Genomic DNA, 7,352 nt, shown 5'->3' with positions numbered 1-7,352 from the left:
CATGCAGGACAGGGTGAGGATTCAGCGCCTCTCTCCCCTGCACACATTTACTTTTAAACCAAGTCCCACCACTCAGTTTTATATGCGAATAGGGTGGCTACCATGTCTACTTAGAACTGCTCTGTGAAGCGAATAGGAGGCTGGCAGGGCATGTGCGCACACTCTGGCAGGGTTCATGTTTATTTTTTCTCCTCTGATGGGAGATTACCACTTGCGTTTATCGAACAATCATACTAACTTTATGTTGTTCTCTGGGCAAACATATGCAATTTGCCCAACAGGGGTGTATAATATCTCCTGGGCTCAGCACATAGGCAGCTGCCCAAGTGTGTAAGATCACTTTCCTCTGAGACAGGTTTTTCATGTGTTTTTTTTTTTACAAAGTGTGAGCATCCTGCTTGAATGTTTCTGTAGAGCTGTCTTCAAAACCACAGAATAGCCAGAATAGATCAGTCTGGTGGACATCTCACCTTATATCCTTGTTTTTCTCCCTTCCTGACTACTGATAGCATCTCAGTTTTATAATACAGCACCCTTGCTTTCTGTGTGTCTTCCTTAAATGCAGTCGATTGGGAAGAATATTATTATTATTATTAATAATAATAATAATAATAATAATAATAATAATAATTTCTTACCTGCCTCTCCATTTCGATTGAGGCGGGGAAACAACAGTAAATATAAAATACATAAAACTGAATTAAAACATTATATTGTTAAAACATCCTAAAATTCCACTAGATAGGCCTGCCAGAAGAGATCAGTCTTGATAGCTTTCTTGAATGCTAATAGACTGTCAAGCTGACAAGCCTCCTCCGGCAGGCCATTCCACAGTCTGGGAGCAGCAGAAGAGAAGGTCCTCTGGGTAATATCCGTCAGCCTAACTTTAACTGACTCACTGGTTTTAATCTTTCTCACTGGATCTTTTGTGCCAATGAAGCTTGATTTATGTTTCATTGAAAATGTTTTGCTTTTAAAGTGCACGGCTAACACGGAGTCCTCTTTTTTAAGTTTAGCTGTTGCAGATCCATTGAGAGATAAAAAATCTCCTTAGATTAGTCATTTCTAGAACAAGAAATGTGTGACTTCCTCCTATGTATTTCTCCTGTCCTGGATGCTGCTGTGCAGCCTACGTCGGTTATGGCTGTCTTAAAATGTGTATATATTAATTTGTATATGATGTCTTGAGTGGTAAATGAGTTCTGGTGGCAACATTCACTTCCTGCAGCCAAAGGAAGGAGTCACATTGGGCCTGTACATAAGTACCTATTTATAGCAGCCCATTTGGGAGTTCAATAAACCTCCTGTCTTAGCCTATCAAAGCAAGCCACAGAATGGGGCTGGTGGGCTACATTCAGCCTGTTGCGTCACAAATCATGTCACTATATGAAGGCAATTCCTTCTTAGCGTGAAATTCTCATCTGGTTGGTTCCATACTTGACAAGTCTTCAAAAGAGACGTGCAATTCAAATCCCCCCCAAAGGGTCATGCCAGAGCAACAGATGATTATTTTTTTTATCCATTATGAAAGTTTTCTGGTCTTTTTATGAAGTTCCTAACAGCCACCAGCAAAGTAAGTGGCCCACTCCTCTCCGCTCTGCAGCATTCACACAGCAGAGTGGGGAAGAAGGAAGGAGGGAGAGGAGGCATTCTGTTTTAATTATTTAAATTATTTCCCCCCTTTTATTGAGACTTTAACAAAACAGAAAATAAATCATGAAAAACAAAAATTACATACATAGGAATGTCATCATTCCCCCCTCCCCAATCAGATACACCGTTTTAAACCTCAGTGAGGCTTTCCAAAACTGCAATGAGATAGTAGCCACTCTATGTACAATGAACTTTGCATTGCAGTAGCTTTTTCTCTGCACATTGTGCTTTAGGATGTGAGGCCATGTTTACCAGTCAACAGGTGGACATTTCTCAGCAAAGATACATTTGTTTTCTCAACCTGAAAGACCTCACAAAAGTTGTATCCTGGGGTGATGTGTGGGAAATGGAAGTCTGATGGGAGAACTGAAATATGTACACTACTTGTTTGCTTCCCCCAAACTAAACTGCTTCTGCAGCTGTACAAATGACAAATATAATTCAGTTTGCACATACAAAACGTTGTCTTTGTGTCATTGTGAAACAAGCAAAAGTTATTACTGCAGGTTTGATAACGTTTCGTTTACGACCCTGTTCAGATGACACACTAAGCCACGGTGATTAAGCATTTTGAGCTAAACATGGCTTCGTGTGTCATGTGAACCATTCCTAACCATGGTGAGTACATAACCATGGTTTAAACACATGCACTAACCATTTGCTGCAAAAGGGTTAGCTTAATCATGGCTTAGTGTGTCATCTGAACAGGCCCTATGTCTTGCCTTCCTTCTGTCTTGGGAGTTTGATGTGGTTAACTAGGTTTACTTGATGGTCTCCCATCCAGAGACACTGATGTGACCCAGAACTGGTTAGTTCCAGCAAGGTTGTTGTAGCCTGAGTCTTGTAACCATAACCTGGGGATGACAGATATGAGAGGCCAGAGGGGTTAGGTGAGGAGCTGAAAATGTACTCTAAGGCATTTAGGTATGATTAATGGTGTGTTTGGCAGGAATAACAGCCTACTGGAAAATGGGAAACTTTTAAAACTATTTCATAATTTCCTCTATTTCCAGTGCTCAGAGGTGAGTGCTGTTGCTTATGTAGCCAAAATGAACTGCCCCCTGCCAAAAGGAGTATCAGAAAGCTTGAGGGTGCCCAAGGTTTGCAGAACTAGAAAAAAATGTTTAGGAAGAAAAAATCCACTGGGGTGGGGTGGGGTGGGGCAGTAAATGCTTCTCAACCAAGGAATACTGACTGGGAAATAGAATATCCTGAAGAGGGCATGGCTGGCTGGAATCCCTAACAGAAACAATATTTTGTTGAAGGTCCACCTGAATGTGGTTATTACCACCACTACCACCACCACTGTTCAGCCATGGCTCTTGGATTGGCTTATAGGATTCCATAGTGTTGGAAGGAGCCATTTAGGCATAGGTTGAAAGAAAGAGAAGTCAAGAAACTGGCACCAAAAACAGAAATTGTACTGAAATGGGCAGGTCTGAATCAAAATAGGTGATGAATATAGAACAAAATAACATCCGTGAAAGATGAGTTGCTTCAGGCACTTATAATCGAGCATGTAAAACACACACAGAAACTTAAGGGCAAATGAAGACAGCACCAGGGCAACCCCTCTGGGAAAGCAATTCCAAATACAGGTCACAACTGAAAAGGCTATCTCTGGACATCACCTACCTTACTTCAGATTATGAAGGACATTGATCAGGGCCTTTGGGTTGATCTCAATTACTTAGCAGGTTCCTGTGGGAGTAGGCGTTACTTAAACTATTGAGAATGTTTGTGGGATGACACTGTGCAATCACACTTGTTTAATTAAGGTCTTTGCTTCGAATTGCAAAACATTGTGCAAAATACTACAGTTGAAACAGTGGCCTCTACATCATTGAACCAGAGTGGTTAGGCACAACTGTAGCTTATGGCGCATTTCCTGTAAGAAGAAGAAAGTCCTCAAGTTGTCAGACCCAGAGAGCTCTGGCTGCTGCATAATTTCACATCCACTAAGTTCTTACCGAACTGCAAAAGTACAGATGAACAGCAGGGGGAGGTGGTGTGCCAGGATTTCCCCCCTTCTCCACTGTTCCTCTTCAATAATGTGGAAATGGCCTAGACCACAAAAGCTAATGCTTTTAAGGTAGTACTGCAAGACCCTTCGTTGTTGCTCCTGCAAAAGACCAACATGGTTGCCCTCTTGAAGCGCTTATTTTATCATTTTATAAAAATTGCCTTCAGTGTAGCTTTGTTGGCTTATAATTATTTGGTGATGGGGTGGGGAGGGCAAGAGGAGAGACATTTACCAGCCACTTTCTGGGTGCAGCACTAAAGTGCCATTCCAGATTTCTATTTATGGCTCTCTGATATTTATCGAGCATACTGTTTGTACAGTTGGCTTCGTAGTAAATTTCCATTTGTCTGGCAGCGGTGTGGGCAAAGATGCAGGAAAATAGCCAAGGGATATCCTGCTGGTACATTACAGCGTCATGGAACTGTACAACAAGGATGGAGCAACTTGCTGTGACTGTAACCTAATGCAGTCTTCTCTAACCCTCCAGATATGCGGGACTCAGGACCGGTGCTACGATTAGGCCAACTAGGGCGCAGACCTCAGAGGGGCACGGTACTGACCTTTAAGGGTCACAGTTTTATACAAATTAGCTGTTTTAAGAAAAAACATAATAAAGGAAAATATAATAGTTCAAAAACTCTTCTTAAACAACTGAACTGAAGTTGGCAATTTTTGGTGTGTGTGTGTGTGTGTGTGTGCAAGTAGCTTGCCTTGCCTAGGCCATAAAATAGTCTGTCACCAGTCCTGGCTGGACTTCAATTCCCACCATTCCCGATCAGCATGATGGGAGTTGAAGTCCAACAAATCAGGAGGGCGCCATCTTGCGGAAGGCTGGCTTAAGGCACAATCCTATGCACCTTTCAAAAGAGAACACGGAGAGGAGGATTATGTATGCCGCCTTGGGTTCCTTAGAGGAAAAATGGTGGGATATGAATGCAATAATAAATAAAAATAATAAAAGTCCTACAGATCCCAGCATCCCTCCAGGCAGCTATTCTAGCTGGAGTTTGTAGGACTTTTTTTAAAAAAAGACATACATAGGATTGTGTCCCTAATGTTATTGCTATTCTACACTTACCCTAAGCATGTTTACTCAGAGGTCAGTCTCTCTGTGTTCAACGGGGCTTTCTTCCAGGTAAATGTGCATAGAAGGGCAGACTTGGCTCACTGCAGTTCATTTCCCATTTATGGCAATGGAGCCTGAGAGAGGGATCTTCCTGATGGACTGTTTTCCAAACCAATACATTTTTTTGAAAGCTCTGCAAGATTTAAAACTGACTCCCAACTACGTGTGCAGCCTTAGAAGAAAATAGTCATTCTTTTAAAATTGAGATGGCATTCTTATTTCTGTTCTAAAACGGGAATAATCAAGGAATTGGGGACTCAGTCTCAAACTATATAGTAGAGAGAGAGGCATGATTGCCACAGACGTGTAACTCTCCGGTGATGTGTTAGCTGATAAAACACATGATGCGATATTATGTTAGTATTTCTCTACCTGCACAAAAGGTAACCAATTCAACAAGGCACGAGACTTGAACTCACAAATATGGGGACCTTCCATGTAACTTCATGGTACCAGTAATCCTTCCCCTTCCAACTGTCTTTCGCAGTGACTGCTTCCTAGGATGGCCATTCATGCATCACCCAAAATAAGGAAATATGCCACCAAAAAAAGAGGACTAAAGAGGACATGCATTTGTATGTGTTCATTTATATGTATAGGTGCAAATTTAGAAATAATTACAATTTAAACAGAACTATAGTACATCTCACCATAGTGCAGAAGATTGTGATGTGTGTTTTGTTCATTGTGATATGTGTATATATTTTTAAGAGGCTTGCAGCTGTTAGTTTCTTTACCTTTCTGGAAGCTTATTCTCTTTGTGTAGGCCTTGGAGCCAGGTAGTCTGGTGTGGGGCTCCTTAGGAGTTCGCCTTCTCTCACGCAATAAAGAATTTTGTTCTGGAAGCTCCAGAGTCACTTCTTGGAGAGCAAGGCCTGGGGGTGAACTGCCAATTGAGCAGGTAAGATCACCCTCACATTGACCACAGTTGTGAGACATTACACTCAGTATGCTGTTCAGGTGTTGTTGATGGAAAATGTCAAGGCCCAGCCCTTTCTTCTGATGGTTTTTAATCATTAAACAGCCTTTCAAATAGAGGACATCTGGCCAGTGCTTTCCCCTGAGTCACTTGGCATATTCTTTTCATCTGACGTTTAGTGAGGAATTGGTGGGACGGGAGAAACTCCGTTCTCATATGGCGTGAGGAAGAGTGGAGTCCACTCCTGAGCTGAGGGAAAAGTGTAGCTGACATCATGAGGGCAAGGGAATGGAGCCGGTGCAGAGTGAGTCACCACCGGCGGGAGCAGCTGGGAAGCCAGGACTGTGGGGCGGCAAGCCCGTAGCCAGACATTTTGTGGTGTGGGGGCAAGAGGGAATCAGCCAAAGTCTAAATCAAAGGAGCCTAATATGCTTGAAGTTATTTAATTGTACTCAGTACTAGTGAAATAAAATGTAACTGTATGCAGTTTAAAAGCATGTCATGTAATTGTAGGGCCTTTGAACTCATTATCCGAAGATGGGAGCAAGTTTGCATCTTCATGAGCACTTGAATGCTGCCTATGTGCTTTTCCTTCTGTCGCCAAAAGACTAGAGGTTTAACTTATTACTAGATTCAGGGAAGAGGCCTACAACATGACCACTGAGGCCTAATGTCAGGATGCAGCATTCCCTTGATGATGTTGGGGCCTCAACAGGACCCACCATTGCACTGGCCCTTCATGGTTTTTCTGCTGCTGTGATCAACATTGGGTGGCTGGGTCTGGAAGCCATTGTTTACAATTTCTAGAATGCCTCATAGTGCAGCTACATTGTTGTGAAATCAAAATGGTGGCTCTCAGATGCCCTGTGCCAAATGGGGAACTGCTGCGTGTGCCTGTCACCAGATAAGTCAAACAGGGCTCACTCAACCAGGAGGGGGTCCATCAGTGGGCTCTTTGGTGAGGGCTCTCCCCTGGCCATGGCCCTGTAGGCAAGGTGGCAGAGAATGCACTTGGCGGTGCTCTCCAGCTTCCATCACCATTTGTATTGTCCACTGGGAAAAGAAACCTGCTCTGTTCTTCCAGAGACTAATGGGGGTAGAGAAAGATGGACTCAATGTGACCCTCATATGCTAAGGAGCAAGAGTACACCTGTCCTCAGGTGTCCATGTGAGCGCATAATGTTCTGTCCAGGTCATGTGGCCATTTCCTTGATTTTATCTCGGAAATCAACTGTATGATCAGGGCCTGGACATGTTGGATGTGATGTGTGCAGGCTATATATAGGACATCTCTAGGTGGACATCTAGGAATGGCAGAGGGGTAAATGTGCAAGTACTTGGGGAGGGTAGGTTCATTCTTTCTCTTCACCAAATGAATGTATAGACGACATCAGGGACCAGTATTGTCCGATCTGGGCCTGTGTTCTTTCATTATGCAGTGTACGTGCGAAGTGCCCTCATTCTTTATCAGCTTCAGTGTTCCCAGACGCTTGCTTTTGCTTCATGTCTAACAACACCCTAGACCAGATCCTGCTAAGACTTTCCTCTCTGCAGATATTATTCACTCCACACAGTATCAGGCAGCCTCATGTTTTCTTTCCATATTTGACCAAACCAATCCTATGCATGTT

The sequence above is a fragment of the Elgaria multicarinata genome, chromosome 9 (assembly GCF_023053635.1).
Source record: "Elgaria multicarinata webbii isolate HBS135686 ecotype San Diego chromosome 9, rElgMul1.1.pri, whole genome shotgun sequence".
In the NCBI taxonomy this organism is placed as follows: domain Eukaryota; kingdom Metazoa; phylum Chordata; class Lepidosauria; order Squamata; family Anguidae; genus Elgaria; species Elgaria multicarinata.
The sequence above is the reverse complement of the archived record's forward strand: the minus strand, read 5'-3'. Positions refer to the sequence as shown.